Below are 20,453 nucleotides of genomic sequence, written 5' to 3'. Positions count from 1 at the left end.
ATTTCTGGTTTTGACACTTTTTTCAGCATGGCCTTTTTAACCGATGGGAAGCGAGACATCTTTGTAGCGCTGATTTGCCTTTCCAGGTTGCTTGGTTGGCCAAAAAGGGCGTATGCGTTTTTTCCTGAATATATTCAGGAAAAAACGCATACGCCCTTTTTGGCCAAGGGCATCATTGTCAACGTTTTTCCGCTTTTCATGTGCTTTAAAGGCGATTCGAATCTACCTCCTGAAATCTGTTTCCTGCAATTCTGCCTTGATTTCAAATCCTCTTCTTTGCCTTCCCTCAATATATTTGTGGACGAGAGTTATCATTTATAAGTCTGCAGGTTTGTGAATTGCAGTGCCCTGAACCTCCATTTTACAACTCGATTTTTAGGGAGCTGGCCGCAATAGCGCAGGATGGCTTCAGGCCCTGTTTTGGTTCCGGGTGGCAGGCTGAGCCTGTGGTTAATTCTTCTTCCTGATGGGAAAATAGAGTGACCTGTGCCTGTCCCAACACCAAGAACTAGTCTCTCATTGGTTCCACGTCTTCCCGTTCATCCTCAGGACAAATTGCAACCTGTACGGAACAGGAGGTTAAAGGTGCTGATGCTCCAAGTAGGGAGATTGCTAGTAAAGCGGCTGGAATAGCGAACCCGGGCACAAGGAGATGAGAAATGAGGTGCGTTTTAGAAACCTTTCCCCATCACACGGTGTACCATCTTCTGGGTTTCTCATGCATGTTTTCGATGTAGGAAGATGCCCTTGAACCTGGAGATTTGTGACCCATGCGATGGGTACCATGCAGTATTACTTTAAAGGGTCTGCGTTTGCTCACCCAACCTCACCAAACCTCTCAGCCCCAAGAGTGTCCACCCTTATGTCTCATCCAGCTGTGGGTCTAGATATGGTCAATCCAGGTTGCATCACAGCCCCTGAACGCATTGTGTAAGAATTTCTCTCTCTTTCACTGTCTTTGTTTCATGGGTTTTTCAAAGTAATTTATTTTTATAATGGGGTTTAGCTGCTTTTCACTGCTGTGTTTATGCCGCTTTACACCCACTTGACACACTAACAGAGAGATATGAATACATAGGTTTTAAGATTATTACTAGTCAGATATATTCTTGTGCGGTGAATAGGGCGTGTTGAGTCCAGTTCTCTGAGCAAGGAGTAGGTCTTGTCTATTACATATTGGGTTTATGGAACGGTATCTGAGCTAATTTGAAACCCTTGTTTTATGTATCACCCCACCTCACCTTTCCCGTTAAGCAGCCATAGTGTGTTTTCTGCATGTGTGACTCTGTTCTGTTTTGTAATTCAGTTCAAGTGTAACGGTTTTTACATTCCCTCTATCAGTGATACCTTATGAGAAGTGTCCTTTTCTGTGTGACTTATTTCACTTAGAATCGTCGTACCTAAATCCACTCATCATGCTGCTACTAGCCTTATGACATTGATTTCATGGCTGAGTGATATTCCATTGTACATAAGGACCACAACTTCTTTATCCATTTTTCTCTTTCCTGGGATATTGAAGGTGGAATGAAGTGGAGGTCCTTGTCAACAGAGCAGCCCTAAACTTTGGGGTGCTTGTGTCTTGCTGATTTTTCATTTTCCCAATTTATACCCCCATGAGTGGAAGTGCCCTATGCTCTCTAAGCTGTGTTTTTTAGATGTTTCAGGACACACCGTACTCTTCTCCAGAGTGGCTGTTGGCAATTTACATCCCGCCCATCAGTGTAGCAAGGCTCCCATTTCTCCATGGCCTGTCCTGCATTTCTGGTTTTGACACTTTTTTCAGCATGGCCCTTTTGACCGATGGGAAGCGAGACTTCTTTGTAGCGCTGATTTGCCTTTCCAGGTTGCTTGGTTGGCCAAAAAGGGCGTATGCGTTTTTTCCTGAATATATTCAGGAAAAAACGCATACGCCCTTTTTGGCCAAGGGCATCATTTTCAACGTTTTGCCGCTTTTCATGTGCTTTAAAGGCGATTCGAATCTACCTCCTGAAATCTGTTTCCTGCAATTCTGCCTTGATTTCAAATCCTCTTCTTTGCCTTCCCTCAATATATTTGTGGACGAGAGGTATCATTTATAACTCTGCAGGTTTTTGAATTGCAGTGCCCTGAACCTCCATTTTACAACTCGCGTTTTTGGGAGCTGGCCGCAAAAGCGCAGGATGGCTTCCGGCCCTGTTCTGGTTCCGGGGGGCAGGCTGAGCCTGTGGTTAATTCTTCTTCCTGATGGGAAAATAGAGTGACCTCTGCGTGTTCCAACACCAAGAGCTAGTCTCTCACTGGTTCCCCGTCTACCCGTTCATCCTCAGGACAAATTGCAACCTGTACGGAACAGGAGGTTAAAGGTGCTGATGCTCCAAGGAGGGAGATTGCTAGTAAAGTGGCTGGAATGGCGAACCCGAGCACAAGGAGATGAGAAATGAGGTGCGTTTTAGAAACCTTTCCCCATCACACGGTGTACCATCTTCTGGGTTTCTCATGCATGTTTTCGATGGAGGAAGATGCCCTTGAACCTGGAGATTTGGGACCCATGCGATGGGTACCACGCAGTATTACTTTAAAGGGTCTGCGTTTGCTCACCCAACCTCACCAAACCTCTCAGCCTCAAGAGTGTCCACCCTTATGTCTCATCCAGCTGTGGGTCTAGATATGGTCAATCCAGGTTTGATCACAGCCCCTGAACGCATTGTGTAAGAATTTCGCTCTCTTTCACTGTCTTTGTTTCATGGGTTTGAAAAAGTAATTTATTCTTATAATGGGGTTTAGCTGCTTTTCACTGCTGTGTTTATGCCGCTTTACACCCACTTGACACACTAACAGAGAGATATGAATACATAGGTTTTAAGATTATTACTAGTCAGATATATTCTTGTGCGGTGAATAGGGCGTGTTGAGTCCAGTTCTCTGAGCAAGGAGTAGGTCTTGTCTATTACATATTGGGTTTATGGAACGGTATCTGAGCTAATTTGAAACCCTTGTTTTATGTATCACCCCACCTCACCTTTCCCGTTAAGCAGCCATAGTGTGTTTTCTGCATGTGTGACTCTGTTCTGTTTTGTAATTCAGTTCAAGTGTAACGGTTTTTACATTCCCTCTATCAGTGATACCTTATGAGAAGTGTCCTTTTCTGTGTGACTTACTTCACTTAGAATCGTCGTACCTAAATCCACTCATCATGCTGCTACTAGCCTTATGACATTGATTTCATGGCTGAGTGATATTCCTTTGTACATAAGGACCACAACTCTTTTATCCATTTTTCTCTTTCCTGGGATATTGAAGGTGGAATGAAGTGGAGGTCCTTGTCAACAGAGCAGCCCTAAACTTTGGGGTGCTTGTGTCTTGCTGATTTTTCATTTTCCCAATTTATACCCCCATGAGTAGAAGTGCCCTATGCTCTCTAAGCTGTGTTTTTTAGATGTTTCAGGACTCACCGTACGCTTCTCCAGAGTGGCTGTTGGCAATTTACATCCCGCCCATCAGTGTAGCAAGGCTCCCATTTCTCCATGGCCTGTCCTGCATTTCTGGTTTTGACACTTTTTTCAGCATGGCCCTTTTAACCGATGGGAAGCGAGACTTCTTTGTAGCGCTGATTTGCCTTTCCAGGTTGCTTGGTTGGCCAAAAAGGGCGTATGCGTTTTTTCCTGAATATATTCAGGAAAAAACGCATACGCCCTTTTTGGCCAAGGGCATCATTGTCAACGTTTTGCCGCTTTTCATGTGCTTTAAAGGCGATTCGAATCTACCTCCTGAAATCTGTTTCCTGCAATTCTGCCTTGATTTCAAATCCTCTTCTTTGCCTTCCCTCAATATATTTGTGGACGAGAGTTATCATTTATAACTCTGCAGGTTTGTGAATTGCAGTGCCCTGAACCTCCATTTTACAACTCGCGTTTTTGGGAGATGGCCGCAAAAGCGCAGGATGGCTTCAGGCCCTGTTCTTGATCCGGGGGGCAGGCTGAGCCTGTGGTTAATTCTTCTTCCTGATGGGAAAATAGAGTGACCTGTGCCTGTCCCAACACCAAGAGCTAGTCTCTCATTGGTTCCACGTCTTCCCGTTCATCCTCAGGACAAATTGCAACCTGTACGGAACAGGAGGTTAAAGGTGATGATGCTCCAAGGAGGTAGATTGCTAGTAAAGTGGCTGGAATGGCAAACCCGGGCACAGGCAGATGAGAAATGAGGTGCGTTTTAGAAACCTTTCCCCATCACACGGTGTACCATCTTCTGGGTATCTCATGCATGTTTACGATGTAGGAAGATGCCCTTCAACCTGGAGATTTGGGACCCATGCGATGGGTACCACGCAGTATTACTTTAAAGGGTCTGCGTTTGCTCACCCAACCTCACCAAACCTCTCAGCCGCAACAGTGTCCACCCTTATGTCTCATCCAGCTGTGGGTCTAGATATGGTCAATCCAGGTTGCATCACAGCCCCTGAACGCATTGTGTAAGAATTTCTCTCTCTTTCACTGTCTTTGTTTCATGGGTTTTTCAAAGTAATTTATTTTTATAATGGGGTTTAGCTGCTTTTCACTGCTGTGTTTATGCCGCTTTTTACCCACTTGACACACTAACAGAGAGATATCAATACATAGGTTTTAAGATTATTACTAGTCAGATATATTCTTGTGCGGTGAATAGGGCGTGTTGAGTCCAGTTCTCTGAGCAAGGAGTAGGTCTTGTCTATTACATATTGGGTTTATGGAACGGTATCTGAGCTAATTTGAAACCCTTGTTTTATGTATCACCCCACCTCACCTTTCCCGTTAAGCAGCCATAGTGTGTTTTCTGCATGTGTGACTCTGTTCTGTTTTGTAATTCAGTTCAAGTGTAACGGTTTTTACATTCCCTCTATCAGTGATACCTTATGAGAAGTGTCCTTTTCTGTGTGACTTATTTCACTTAGAATCGTCGTACCTAAATCCACTCATCATGCTGCTACTAGCCTTATGACATTGATTTCATGGCTGAGTGATATTCCATTGTACATAAGGACCACAACTTCTTTATCCATTTTTCTCTTTCCTGGGATATTGAAGGTGGAATGAAGTGGAGGTCCTTGTCAACAGAGCAGCCCTAAACTTTGGGGTGCTTGTGTCTTGCTGATTTTTAATTTTCCCAATTTATAACCCCATGAGTGGAAGTGCCCTATGCTCTCTAAGCTTTGTTTTTTAGATGTTTCAGGACTCACCGTACGCTTCTCCAGAGTGGCTGTTGGCAATTTACATCCCGCCCATCAGTGTAGCAAGGCTCCCATTTCTCCATGGCCTGTCCTGCATTTCTGGTTTTGACACTTTTTTCAGCATGGCCTTTTTAACCGAAGGGAAGCGAGACATCTTTGTAGCGCTGATTTGCCTTTCCAGGTTGCTTGGTTGGCCAAAAACGGCGTATGCGTTTTTTCCTGAATATATTCAGGAAAAAACGCATACGCCCTTTTTGGCCAAGGGCATCATTGTCAACGTTTTTCCGCTTTTCATGTGCTTTAAAGGCGATTCGAATCTACCTCCTGAAATCTGTTTCCTGCAATTCTGCCTTGATTTCAAATCCTCTTCTTTGCCTTCCCTCAATATATTTGTGGACGAGAGTTATCATTTATAACTCTGCAGGTTTGTGAATTGCAGTGCCCTGAACCTCCATTTTACAACTCGCTTTTTAGGGAGCTGGCTGCAATAGCGCAGGATGGCTTCAGGCCCTGTTCTGGTTCCGGGGGGCAGGCTGAGCCTGTGGTTAATTCTTCTTCCTGATGGGAAAATAGAGTGACCTGTGCCTGTCCCAACACCAAGAGCTAGTCTCTCATTGGTTCCACGTCTTCCCGTTCATCCTCAGGACAAATTGCAACCTGTACGGAACAGGAGGTTAAAGGTGATGATGCTCCAAGTAGGGAGATTGCTAGTAAAGGGCTGGAATAGCGAATCCGGGCACAAGGAGATGAGAAATGAGGTGCGTTTTAGAAACCTTTCCACATCACACGGTGTACCATCTTCTGGGTTTCTCATGCATGTTTTCGATGTAGGAAGATACCCTTGAACCTGGAGATATGGGACCCATGCGATGGGTACCACGCAGTATTACTTTAAAGGGTCTGCGTTTGCTCACCCAACCTCACCAAACCTCTCAGCCCCAAGAGTGTCTACCCTTATGTCTCATCCAGCTGTGGGTCTAGATATGGTCAATCCAGGTTGCATCACAGCCCGTGAACGCATTGTGTAAGAATTTCTATCTCTTTCACTGTCTTTGTTTCATGGGTTTTTCAAAGTAATTTATTTTTATAATGGGGTTTAGCTGCTTTTCACTGCTGTGTTTATGCCGCTTTACACCCACTTGACACACTAACAGAGAGATATCAATACATAGCTTTTAAGATTATTACTAGTCAGATATATTCTTGTGCGGTGAATAGGGCGTGTTGAGTCCAGTTCTCTGAGCAAGGAGTAGGTCTTGTCTATTACATATTGGGTTTATGGAACGGTATCTGAGCTAATTTGAAACCCTTGTTTTATGTATCACCCCACCTCACCTTTCCCGTTAAGCAGCCATAGTGTGTTTTCTGCATGTGTGACTCTGTTCTGTTTTGTAATTCAGTTCAAGTGTAACGGTTTTTACATTCCCTCTATCAGTGATACCTTATGAGAAGTGTCCTTTTCTGTGTGACTTATTTCACTTAGAATCGTCGTACCTAAATCCACTCATCATGCTGCTACTAGCCTTATGACATTGATTTCATGGCTGAGTGATATTCCATTGTACATAAGGACCACAACTTCTTTATCCATTTTTCTCTTTCCTGGGATATTGAAGGTGGAATGAAGTGGAGGTCCTTGTCAACAGAGCAGCCCTAAACTTTGTGGTGCTTGTTTCTTGCTGATTTTTCATTTTCCCAATTTATACCCCCATGAGTGGAAGTGCCCTATGCTCTCTAAGCTGTGTTTTTTAGATGTTTCAGGACACACCGTACTCTTCTCCAGAGTGGCTGTTGGCAATTTACATCCCGCCCATCAGTGTAGCAAGGCTCCCATTTCTCCATGGCCTGTCCTGCATTTCTGGTTTTGACACTTTTTTCAGCATGGCCCTTTTGACCGATGGGAAGCGAGACTTCTTTGTAGCGCTGATTTGCCTTTCCAGGTTGCTTGGTTGGCCAAAAAGGGCGTATGCGTTTTTTCCTGAATATATTCAGGAAAAAACGCATACGCCCTTTTTGGCCAAGGGCATCATTGTCAACGTTTTGCCGCTTTTCATGTGCTTTAAAGGCGATTCGAATCTACCTCCTGAAATCTGTTTCCTGCAATTCTGCCTTGATTTCAAATCCTCTTCTTTGCCTTCCCTCAATATATTTGTGGACGAGAGGTATCATTTATAACTCTGCAGGTTTTTGAATTGCAGTGCCCTGAACCTCCATTTTACAACTCGCGTTTTTGGGAGATGGCCGCAAAAGCGCAGGATGGCTTCAGGCCCTGTTCTGGTTCCGGGGGGCAGGCTGAGCCTGTGGTTAATTCTTCTTCCTGATGGGAAAATAGAGTGACCTCTGCGTGTTCCAACACCAAGAGCTAGTCTCTCACTGGTTCCCCGTCTACCCGTTCATCCTCAGGACAAATTGCAACCTGTACGGAACAGGAGGTTAAAGGTGCTGATGCTCCAAGGAGGGAGATTGCTAGTAAAGTGGCTGGAATGGTGAACCCGAGCACAAGGAGATGAGAAATGAGGTGCGTTTTAGAAACCTTTCCCCATCACACGGTGTACCATCTTCTGGGTATCTCATGCATGTTTACGATGTAGGAAGATGCCCTTGAACCTGGAGATTTGGGACCCATGCGATGGGTACCACGCAGTATTACTTTAAAGGGTCTGCGTTTGCTCACCCAACCTCACCAAACCTCTCAGCCGCAACAGTGTCCACCCTTATGTCTCATCCAGCTGTGGGTCTAGATATGGTCAATCCAGGTTGCATCACAGCCCCTGAACGCATTGTGTAAGAATTTCTCTCTCTTTCACTGTCTTTGTTTCATGGGTTTTTCAAAGTAATTTATTTTTATAATGGGGTTTAGCTGCTTTTCACTGCTGTGTTTATGCCGCTTTTTACCCACTTGACACACTAACAGAGAGATATCAATACATAGGTTTTAAGATTATTACTAGTCAGATATATTCTTGTGTGGTGAATAGGGCGTGTTGAGTCCAGTTCTCTGAGCAAGGAGTAGGTCTTGTCTATTACATATTGGGTTTATGGAACGGTATCTGAGCTAATTTGAAACCCTTGTTTTATGTATCACCCCACCTCACCTTTCCCATTAAGCAACCATAGTGTGTTTTCTGCATGTGTGACTCTGTTCTGTTTTGTAATTCAGTTCAAGTGTAACGGTTTTTACATTCCCTCTATAAGTGATACCTTATGAGAAGTGTCCTTTTCTGTGTGACTTATTTCACTTAGAATCGTCGTACCTAAATCCACTCATCATGCTGCTACTAGCCTTATGACATTGATTTCATGGCTGAGTGATATTCCATTGTACATAAGGACCACAACTTCTTTATCCATTTTTCTCTTTCCTGGGATATTGAAGGTGGAATGAAGTGGAGGTCCTTGTCAACAGAGCAGCCCTAAACTTTGGGGTGCTTGTGTCTTGCTGATTTTTCATTTTCCCAATTTATAACCCCATGAGTGGAAGTGCCCTATGCTCTCTAAGCTTTGTTTTTTAGATGTTTCAGGACTCACCGTACACTTCTCCAGAGTGGCTGTTGGCAATTTACATCCCGCCCATCAGTGTAGGAAGGCTCCCATTTCTCCATGGCCTGTCCTGCATTTCTGGTTTTGACACTTTTTTCAGCATGGCCTTTTTAACCGATGGGAAGCGAGACATCTTTGTAGCGCTGATTTGCCTTTCCAGGTTGCTTGGTTGGCCAAAAAGGGCGTATGCGTTTTTTCCTGAATATATTCAGGAAAAAACGCATACGCCCTTTTTGGCCAAGGGCATCATTGTCAACGTTTTTCCGCTTTTCATGTGCTTTAAAGGCGATTCGAATCTACCTCCTGAAATCTGTTTCCTGCAATTCTGCCTTGATTTCAAATCCTCTTCTTTGCCTTCCCTCAATATATTTGTGGACGAGAGTTATCATTTATAACTCTGCAGGTTTGTGAATTGCAGTGCCCTGAACCTCCATTTTACAACTCGCGTTTTTGGGAGATGGCCGCAAAAGCGCAGGATGGCTTCAGGCCCTGTTCTTGATCCGGGGGGCATGCTGAGCCTGTGGTTAATTCTTCTTCCTGATGGGAAAATAGAGTGACCTGTGCCTGTCCCAACACCAAGAGCTAGTCTCTCATTGGTTCCACGTCTTCCCGTTCATCCTCAGGACAAATTGCAACCTGTACGGAACAGGAGGTTAAAGGTGATGATGCTCCAAGTAGGGAGATTGCTAGTAAAGGGCTGGAATAGCGAATCCGGGCACAAGGAGATGAGAAATGAGGTGCGTTTTAGAAACCTTTCCACATCACACGGTGTACCATCTTCTGGGTTTCTCATGCATGTTTTCGATGTAGGAAGATGCCCTTGAACCTGGAGATATGGGACCCATGCGATGGGTACCATGCAGTATTACTTTAAAGGGTCTGCGTTTGCTCACCCAACCTCACCAAACCTCTCAGCCCCAAGAGTGTCCACCCTTATGTCTCATCCAGCTGTGGGTCTAGATATGGTCAATCCAGGTTGCATCACAGCCCGTGAACGCATTGTGTAAGAATTTCTATCTCTTTCACTGTCTTTGTTTCATGGGTTTTTCAAAGTAATTTATTTTTATAATGGGGTTTAGCTGCTTTTCACTGCTGTGTTTATGCCGCTTTACACCCACTTGACACACTAACAGAGAGATATGAATACATAGGTTTTAAGATTATTACTAGTCAGATATATTCTTGTGCGGTGAATAGGGCGTGTTGAGTCCAGTTCTCTGAGCAAGGAGTAGGTCTTGTCTATTACATATTGGGTTTATGGAACGGTATCTGAGCTAATTTGAAACCCTTGTTTTATGTATCACCCCACCTCACCTTTCCCGTTAAGCAGCCATAGTGTGTTTTCTGCATGTGTGACTCTGTTCTGTTTTGTAATTCAGTTCAAGTGTAACGGTTTTTACATTCCCTCTATCAGTGATACCTTATGAGAAGTGTCCTTTTCTGTGTGACTTATTTCACTTAGAATCGTCGTACCTTAATCCACTCATCATGCTGCTACTAGCCTTATGACATTGATTTCATGGCTGAGTGATATTCCATTGTACATAAGGACCACAACTTCTTTATCCATTTTTCTCTTTCCTGGGATATTGAAGGTGGAATGAAGTGGAGGTCCTTGTCAACAGAGCAGCCCTAAACTTTGGGGTGCTTGTTTCTTGCTGATTTTTCATTTTCCCAATTTATACCCCCATGAGTGGAAGTGCCCTATGCTCTCTAAGCTGTGTTTTTTAGATGTTTCAGGACACACCGTACTCTTCTCCAGAGTGGCTGTTGGCAATTTACATCCCGCCCATCAGTGTAGCAAGGCTCCCATTTCTCCATGGCCTGTCCTGCATTTCTGGTTTTGACACTTTTTTCAGCATGGCCCTTTTGACCGATGGGAAGCGAGACTTCTTTGTAGCGCTGATTTGCCTTTCCAGGTTGCTTGGTTGGCCAAAAAGGGCGTATGCGTTTTTTCCTGAATATATTCAGGAAAAAACGCATACGCCCTTTTTGGCCAAGGGCATCATTGTCAACGTTTTGCCGCTTTTCATGTGCTTTAAAGGCGATTCGAATCTACCTCCTGAAATCTGTTTCCTGCAATTCTGCCTTGATTTCAAATCCTCTTCTTTGCCTTCCCTCAATATATTTGTGGACGAGAGGTATCATTTATAACTCTGCAGGTTTTTGAATTGCAGTGCCCTGAACCTCCATTTTACAACTCGCGTTTTTGGGAGATGGCCGCAAAAGCGCAGGATGGCTTCAGGCCCTGTTCTGGTTCCGGGGGGCAGGCTGAGCCTGTGGTTAATTCTTCTTCCTGATGGGAAAATAGAGTGACCTCTGCGTGTTCCAACACCAAGAGCTAGTCTCTCACTGGTTCCCCGTCTACCCGTTCATCCTCAGGACAAATTGCAACCTGTACGGAACAGGAGGTTAAAGGTGCTGATGCTCCAAGGAGGGAGATTGCTAGTAAAGTGGCTGGAATGGTGAACCCGAGCACAAGGAGATGAGAAATGAGGTGCGTTTTAGAAACCTTTCCCCATCACACGGTGTACCATCTTCTGGGTATCTCATGCATGTTTACGATGTAGGAAGATGCCCTTGAACCTGGAGATTTGGGACCCATGCGATGGGTACCACGCAGTATTACTTTAAAGGGTCTGCGTTTGCTCACCCAACCTCACCAAACCTCTCAGCCGCAACAGTGTCCACCCTTATGTCTCATCCAGCTGTGGGTCTAGATATGGTCAATCCAGGTTGCATCACAGCCCCTGAACGCATTGTGTAAGAATTTCTCTCTCTTTCACTGTCTTTGTTTCATGGGTTTTTCAAAGTAATTTATTTTTATAATGGGGTTTAGCTGCTTTTCACTGCTGTGTTTATGCCGCTTTTTACCCACTTGACACACTAACAGAGAGATATCAATACATAGGTTTTAAGATTATTACTAGTCAGATATATTCTTGTGTGGTGAATAGGGCGTGTTGAGTCCAGTTCTCTGAGCAAGGAGTAGGTCTTGTCTATTACATATTGGGTTTATGGAACGGTATCTGAGCTAATTTGAAACCCTTGTTTTATGTATCACCCCACCTCACCTTTCCCATTAAGCAACCATAGTGTGTTTTCTGCATGTGTGACTCTGTTCTGTTTTGTAATTCAGTTCAAGTGTAACGGTTTTTACATTCCCTCTATAAGTGATACCTTATGAGAAGTGTCCTTTTCTGTGTGACTTATTTCACTTAGAATCGTCGTACCTAAATCCACTCATCATGCTGCTACTAGCCTTATGACATTGATTTCATGGCTGAGTGATATTCCATTGTACATAAGGACCACAACTTCTTTATCCATTTTTCTCTTTCCTGGGATATTGAAGGTGGAATGAAGTGGAGGTCCTTGTCAACAGAGCAGCCCTAAACTTTGGGGTGCTTGTGTCTTGCTGATTTTTCATTTTCCCAATTTATAACCCCATGAGTGGAAGTGCCCTATGCTCTCTAAGCTTTGTTTTTTAGATGTTTCAGGACTCACCGTACGCTTCTCCAGAGTGGCTGTTGGCAATTTACATCCCGCCCATCAGTGTAGGAAGGCTCCCATTTCTCCATGGCCTGTCCTGCATTTCTGGTTTTGACACTTTTTTCAGCATGGCCTTTTTAACCGATGGGAAGCGAGACATCTTTGTAGCGCTGATTTGCCTTTCCAGGTTGCTTGGTTGGCCAAAAAGGGCGTATGCGTTTTTTCCTGAATATATTCAGGAAAAAACGCATACGCCCTTTTTGGCCAAGGGCATCATTGTCAACGTTTTTCCGCTTTTCATGTGCTTTAAAGGCGATTCGAATCTACCTCCTGAAATCTGTTTCCTGCAATTCTGCCTTGATTTCAAATCCTCTTCTTTGCCTTCCCTCAATATATTTGTGGACGAGAGTTATCATTTATAAGTCTGCAGGTTTGTGAATTGCAGTGCCCTGAACCTCCATTTTACAACTCGATTTTTAGGGAGCTGGCCGCAATAGCGCAGGATGGCTTCAGGCCCTGTTTTGGTTCCGGGTGGCAGGCTGAGCCTGTGGTTAATTCTTCTTCCTGATGGGAAAATAGAGTGACCTGTGCCTGTCCCAACACCAAGAACTAGTCTCTCATTGGTTCCACGTCTTCCCGTTCATCCTCAGGACAAATTGCAACCTGTACGGAACAGGAGGTTAAAGGTGCTGATGCTCCAAGTAGGGAGATTGCTAGTAAAGCGGCTGGAATAGCGAACCCGGGCACAAGGAGATGAGAAATGAGGTGCGTTTTAGAAACCTTTCCCCATCACACGGTGTACCATCTTCTGGGTTTCTCATGCATGTTTTCGATGTAGGAAGATGCCCTTGAACCTGGAGATTTGTGACCCATGCGATGGGTACCATGCAGTATTACTTTAAAGGGTCTGCGTTTGCTCACCCAACCTCACCAAACCTCTCAGCCCCAAGAGTGTCCACCCTTATGTCTCATCCAGCTGTGGGTCTAGATATGGTCAATCCAGGTTGCATCACAGCCCCTGAACGCATTGTGTAAGAATTTCTCTCTCTTTCACTGTCTTTGTTTCATGGGTTTTTCAAAGTAATTTATTTTTATAATGGGGTTTAGCTGCTTTTCACTGCTGTGTTTATGCCGCTTTACACCCACTTGACACACTAACAGAGAGATATGAATACATAGGTTTTAAGATTATTACTAGTCAGATATATTCTTGTGCGGTGAATAGGGCGTGTTGAGTCCAGTTCTCTGAGCAAGGAGTAGGTCTTGTCTATTACATATTGGGTTTATGGAACGGTATCTGAGCTAATTTGAAACCCTTGTTTTATGTATCACCCCACCTCACCTTTCCCGTTAAGCAGCCATAGTGTGTTTTCTGCATGTGTGACTCTGTTCTGTTTTGTAATTCAGTTCAAGTGTAACGGTTTTTACATTCCCTCTATCAGTGATACCTTATGAGAAGTGTCCTTTTCTGTGTGACTTATTTCACTTAGAATCGTCGTACCTAAATCCACTCATCATGCTGCTACTAGCCTTATGACATTGATTTCATGGCTGAGTGATATTCCATTGTACATAAGGACCACAACTTCTTTATCCATTTTTCTCTTTCCTGGGATATTGAAGGTGGAATGAAGTGGAGGTCCTTGTCAACAGAGCAGCCCTAAACTTTGGGGTGCTTGTGTCTTGCTGATTTTTCATTTTCCCAATTTATACCCCCATGAGTGGAAGTGCCCTATGCTCTCTAAGCTGTGTTTTTTAGATGTTTCAGGACACACCGTACTCTTCTCCAGAGTGGCTGTTGGCAATTTACATCCCGCCCATCAGTGTAGCAAGGCTCCCATTTCTCCATGGCCTGTCCTGCATTTCTGGTTTTGACACTTTTTTCAGCATGGCCCTTTTGACCGATGGGAAGCGAGACTTCTTTGTAGCGCTGATTTGCCTTTCCAGGTTGCTTGGTTGGCCAAAAAGGGCGTATGCGTTTTTTCCTGAATATATTCAGGAAAAAACGCATACGCCCTTTTTGGCCAAGGGCATCATTTTCAACGTTTTGCCGCTTTTCATGTGCTTTAAAGGCGATTCGAATCTACCTCCTGAAATCTGTTTCCTGCAATTCTGCCTTGATTTCAAATCCTCTTCTTTGCCTTCCCTCAATATATTTGTGGACGAGAGGTATCATTTATAACTCTGCAGGTTTTTGAATTGCAGTGCCCTGAACCTCCATTTTACAACTCGCGTTTTTGGGAGCTGGCCGCAAAAGCGCAGGATGGCTTCCGGCCCTGTTCTGGTTCCGGGGGGCAGGCTGAGCCTGTGGTTAATTCTTCTTCCTGATGGGAAAATAGAGTGACCTCTGCGTGTTCCAACACCAAGAGCTAGTCTCTCACTGGTTCCCCGTCTACCCGTTCATCCTCAGGACAAATTGCAACCTGTACGGAACAGGAGGTTAAAGGTGCTGATGCTCCAAGGAGGGAGATTGCTAGTAAAGTGGCTGGAATGGCGAACCCGAGCACAAGGAGATGAGAAATGAGGTGCGTTTTAGAAACCTTTCCCCATCACACGGTGTACCATCTTCTGGGTTTCTCATGCATGTTTTCGATGGAGGAAGATGCCCTTGAACCTGGAGATTTGGGACCCATGCGATGGGTACCACGCAGTATTACTTTAAAGGGTCTGCGTTTGCTCACCCAACCTCACCAAACCTCTCAGCCTCAAGAGTGTCCACCCTTATGTCTCATCCAGCTGTGGGTCTAGATATGGTCAATCCAGGTTTGATCACAGCCCCTGAACGCATTGTGTAAGAATTTCGCTCTCTTTCACTGTCTTTGTTTCATGGGTTTGAAAAAGTAATTTATTCTTATAATGGGGTTTAGCTGCTTTTCACTGCTGTGTTTATGCCGCTTTACACCCACTTGACACACTAACAGAGAGATATGAATACATAGGTTTTAAGATTATTACTAGTCAGATATATTCTTGTGCGGTGAATAGGGCGTGTTGAGTCCAGTTCTCTGAGCAAGGAGTAGGTCTTGTCTATTACATATTGGGTTTATGGAACGGTATCTGAGCTAATTTGAAACCCTTGTTTTATGTATCACCCCACCTCACCTTTCCCGTTAAGCAGCCATAGTGTGTTTTCTGCATGTGTGACTCTGTTCTGTTTTGTAATTCAGTTCAAGTGTAACGGTTTTTACATTCCCTCTATCAGTGATACCTTATGAGAAGTGTCCTTTTCTGTGTGACTTACTTCACTTAGAATCGTCGTACCTAAATCCACTCATCATGCTGCTACTAGCCTTATGACATTGATTTCATGGCTGAGTGATATTCCTTTGTACATAAGGACCACAACTCTTTTATCCATTTTTCTCTTTCCTGGGATATTGAAGGTGGAATGAAGTGGAGGTCCTTGTCAACAGAGCAGCCCTAAACTTTGGGGTGCTTGTGTCTTGCTGATTTTTCATTTTCCCAATTTATACCCCCATGAGTAGAAGTGCCCTATGCTCTCTAAGCTGTGTTTTTTAGATGTTTCAGGACTCACCGTACGCTTCTCCAGAGTGGCTGTTGGCAATTTACATCCCGCCCATCAGTGTAGCAAGGCTCCCATTTCTCCATGGCCTGTCCTGCATTTCTGGTTTTGACACTTTTTTCAGCATGGCCCTTTTAACCGATGGGAAGCGAGACTTCTTTGTAGCGCTGATTTGCCTTTCCAGGTTGCTTGGTTGGCCAAAAAGGGCGTATGCGTTTTTTCCTGAATATATTCAGGAAAAAACGCATACGCCCTTTTTGGCCAAGGGCATCATTGTCAACGTTTTGCCGCTTTTCATGTGCTTTAAAGGCGATTCGAATCTACCTCCTGAAATCTGTTTCCTGCAATTCTGCCTTGATTTCAAATCCTCTTCTTTGCCTTCCCTCAATATATTTGTGGACGAGAGTTATCATTTATAACTCTGCAGGTTTGTGAATTGCAGTGCCCTGAACCTCCATTTTACAACTCGCGTTTTTGGGAGATGGCCGCAAAAGCGCAGGATGGCTTCAGGCCCTGTTCTTGATCCGGGGGGCAGGCTGAGCCTGTGGTTAATTCTTCTTCCTGATGGGAAAATAGAGTGACCTGTGCCTGTCCCAACACCAAGAGCTAGTCTCTCATTGGTTCCACGTCTTCCCGTTCATCCTCAGGACAAATTGCAACCTGTACGGAACAGGAGGTTAAAGGTGATGATGCTCCAAGGAGGTAGATTGCTAGTAAAGTGGCTGGAATGGCAAACCCGGGCACAGGCAGATGAGAAATGAGGTGCGTTTTAGAAACCTTTCCCCATCACACGGTGTACCATCTTCTGGGTATCTCATGCATGTTTACGATGTAGGAAGATGCCCTTCAACCTGGAGATTTGGGACCCATGCGATGGGTACCACGCAGTATTACTTTAAAGGGTCTGCGTTTGCTCACCCAACCTCACCAAACCTCTCAGCCGCAACAGTGTCCACCCTTATGTCTCATCCAGCTGTGGGTCTAGATATGGTCAATCCAGGTTGCATCACAGCCCCTGAACGCATTGTGTAAGAATTTCTCTCTCTTTCACTGTCTTTGTTTCATGGGTTTTTCAAAGTAATTTATTTTTATAATGGGGTTTAGCTGCTTTTCACTGCTGTGTTTATGCCGCTTTTTACCCACTTGACACACTAACAGAGAGATATCAATACATAGGTTTTAAGATTATTACTAGTCAGATATATTCTTGTGCGGTGAATAGGGCGTGTTGAGTCCAGTTCTCTGAGCAAGGAGTAGGTCTTGTCTATTACATATTGGGTTTATGGAACGGTATCTGAGCTAATTTGAAACCCTTGTTTTATGTATCACCCCACCTCACCTTTCCCGTTAAGCAGCCATAGTGTGTTTTCTGCATGTGTGACTCTGTTCTGTTTTGTAATTCAGTTCAAGTGTAACGGTTTTTACATTCCCTCTATCAGTGATACCTTATGAGAAGTGTCCTTTTCTGTGTGACTTATTTCACTTAGAATCGTCGTACCTAAATCCACTCATCATGCTGCTACTAGCCTTATGACATTGATTTCATGGCTGAGTGATATTCCATTGTACATAAGGACCACAACTTCTTTATCCATTTTTCTCTTTCCTGGGATATTGAAGGTGGAATGAAGTGGAGGTCCTTGTCAACAGAGCAGCCCTAAACTTTGGGGTGCTTGTGTCTTGCTGATTTTTAATTTTCCCAATTTATAACCCCATGAGTGGAAGTGCCCTATGCTCTCTAAGCTTTGTTTTTTAGATGTTTCAGGACTCACCGTACGCTTCTCCAGAGTGGCTGTTGGCAATTTACATCCCGCCCATCAGTGTAGCAAGGCTCCCATTTCTCCATGGCCTGTCCTGCATTTCTGGTTTTGACACTTTTTTCAGCATGGCCTTTTTAACCGAAGGGAAGCGAGACATCTTTGTAGCGCTGATTTGCCTTTCCAGGTTGCTTGGTTGGCCAAAAAGGGCGTATGCGTTTTTTCCTGAATATATTCAGGAAAAAACGCATACGCCCTTTTTGGCCAAGGGCATCATTGTCAACGTTTTTCCGCTTTTCATGTGCTTTAAAGGCGATTCGAATCTACCTCCTGAAATCTGTTTCCTGCAATTCTGCCTTGATTTCAAATCCTCTTCTTTGCCTTCCCTCAATATATTTGTGGACGAGAGTTATCATTTATAACTCTGCAGGTTTGTGAATTGCAGTGCCCTGAACCTCCATTTTACAACTCGCTTTTTAGGGAGCTGGCTGCAATAGCGCAGGATGGCTTCAGGCCCTGTTCTGGTTCCGGGGGGCAGGCTGAGCCTGTGGTTAATTCTTCTTCCTGATGGGAAAATAGAGTGACCTGTGCCTGTCCCAACACCAAGAGCTAGTCTCTCATTGGTTCCACGTCTTCCCGTTCATCCTCAGGACAAATTGCAACCTGTACGGAACAGGAGGTTAAAGGTGATGATGCTCCAAGTAGGGAGATTGCTAGTAAAGGGCTGGAATAGCGAATCCGGGCACAAGGAGATGAGAAATGAGGTGCGTTTTAGAAACCTTTCCACATCACACGGTGTACCATCTTCTGGGTTTCTCATGCATGTTTTCGATGTAGGAAGATACCCTTGAACCTGGAGATATGGGACCCATGCGATGGGTACCACGCAGTATTACTTTAAAGGGTCTGCGTTTGCTCACCCAACCTCACCAAACCTCTCAGCCCCAAGAGTGTCTACCCTTATGTCTCATCCAGCTGTGGGTCTAGATATGGTCAATCCAGGTTGCATCACAGCCCGTGAACGCATTGTGTAAGAATTTCTATCTCTTTCACTGTCTTTGTTTCATGGGTTTTTCAAAGTAATTTATTTTTATAATGGGGTTTAGCTGCTTTTCACTGCTGTGTTTATGCCGCTTTACACCCACTTGACACACTAACAGAGAGATATCAATACATAGGTTTTAAGATTATTACTAGTCAGATATATTCTTGTGCGGTGAATAGGGCGTGTTGAGTCCAGTTCTCTGAGCAAGGAGTAGGTCTTGTCTATTACATATTGGGTTTATGGAACGGTATCTGAGCTAATTTGAAACCCTTGTTTTATGTATCACCCCACCTCACCTTTCCCGTTAAGCAGCCATAGTGTGTTTTCTGCATGTGTGACTCTGTTCTGTTTTGTAATTCAGTTCAAGTGTAACGGTTTTTACATTCCCTCTATCAGTGATACCTTATGAGAAGTGTCCTTTTCTGTGTGACTTATTTCACTTAGAATCGTCGTACCTAAATCCACTCATCATGCTGCTACTAGCCTTATGACATTGATTTCATGGCTGAGTGATATTCCATTGTACATAAGGACCACAACTTCTTTATCCATTTTTCTCTTTCCTGGGATATTGAAGGTGGAATGAAGTGGAGGTCCTTGTCAACAGAGCAGCCCTAAACTTTGGGGTGCTTGTGTCTTGCTGATTTTTCATTTTCCCAATTTATACCCCCATGAGTGGAAGTGCCCTATGCTCTCTAAGCTGTGTTTTTTAGATGTTTCAGGACACACCGTACTCTTCTCCAGAGTGGCTGTTGGCAATTTACATCCCGCCCATCAGTGTAGCAAGGCTCCCATTTCTCCATGGCCTGTCCTGCATTTCTGGTTTTGACACTTTTTTCAGCATGGCCCTTTTGACCGATGGGAAGCGAGACTTCTTTGTAGCGCTGATTTGCCTTTCCAGGTTGCTTGGTTGGCCAAAAAGGGCGTATGCGTTTTTTCCTGAATATATTCAGGAAAAAACGCATACGCCCTTTTTGGCCAAGGGCATCATTGTCAACGTTTTGCCGCTTTTCATGTGCTTTAAAGGCGATTCGAATCTACCTCCTGAAATCTGTTTCCTGCAATTCTGCCTTGATTTCAAATCCTCTTCTTTGCCTTCCCTCAATATATTTGTGGACGAGAGGTATCATTTATAACTCTGCAGGTTTTTGAATTGCAGTGCCCTGAACCTCCATTTTACAACTCGCGTTTTTGGGAGATGGCCGCAAAAGCGCAGGATGGCTTCAGGCCCTGTTCTGGTTCCGGGGGGCAGGCTGAGCCTGTGGTTAATTCTTCTTCCTGATGGGAAAATAGAGTGACCTCTGCGTGTTCCAACACCAAGAGCTAGTCTCTCACTGGTTCCCCGTCTACCCGTTCATCCTCAGGACAAATTGCAACCTGTACGGAACAGGAGGTTAAAGGTGCTGATGCTCCAAGGAGGGAGATTGCTAGTAAAGTGGCTGGAATGGTGAACCCGAGCACAAGGAGATGAGAAATGAGGTGCGTTTTAGAAACCTTTCCCCATCACACGGTGTACCATCTTCTGGGTATCTCATGCATGTTTACGATGTAGGAAGATGCCCTTGAACCTGGAGATTTGGGACCCATGCGATGGGTACCACGCAGTATTACTTTAAAGGGTCTGCGTTTGCTCACCCAACCTCACCAAACCTCTCAGCCGCAACAGTGTCCACCCTTATGTCTCATCCAGCTGTGGGTCTAGATATGGTCAATCCAGGTTGCATCACAGCCCCTGAACGCATTGTGTAAGAATTTCTCTCTCTTTCACTGTCTTTGTTTCATGGGTTTTTCAAAGTAATTTATTTTTATAATGGGGTTTAGCTGCTTTTCACTGCTGTGTTTATGCCGCTTTTTACCCACTTGACACACTAACAGAGAGATATCAATACATAGGTTTTAAGATTATTACTA

Source organism: Balaenoptera borealis, assembly GCF_965194805.1.
Source record: "Balaenoptera borealis genome assembly, contig: HAP1_SCAFFOLD_42, whole genome shotgun sequence".
Lineage (NCBI taxonomy): Eukaryota > Metazoa > Chordata > Mammalia > Artiodactyla > Balaenopteridae > Balaenoptera > Balaenoptera borealis.
Note: the sequence above shows the minus strand (reverse complement) of the source record.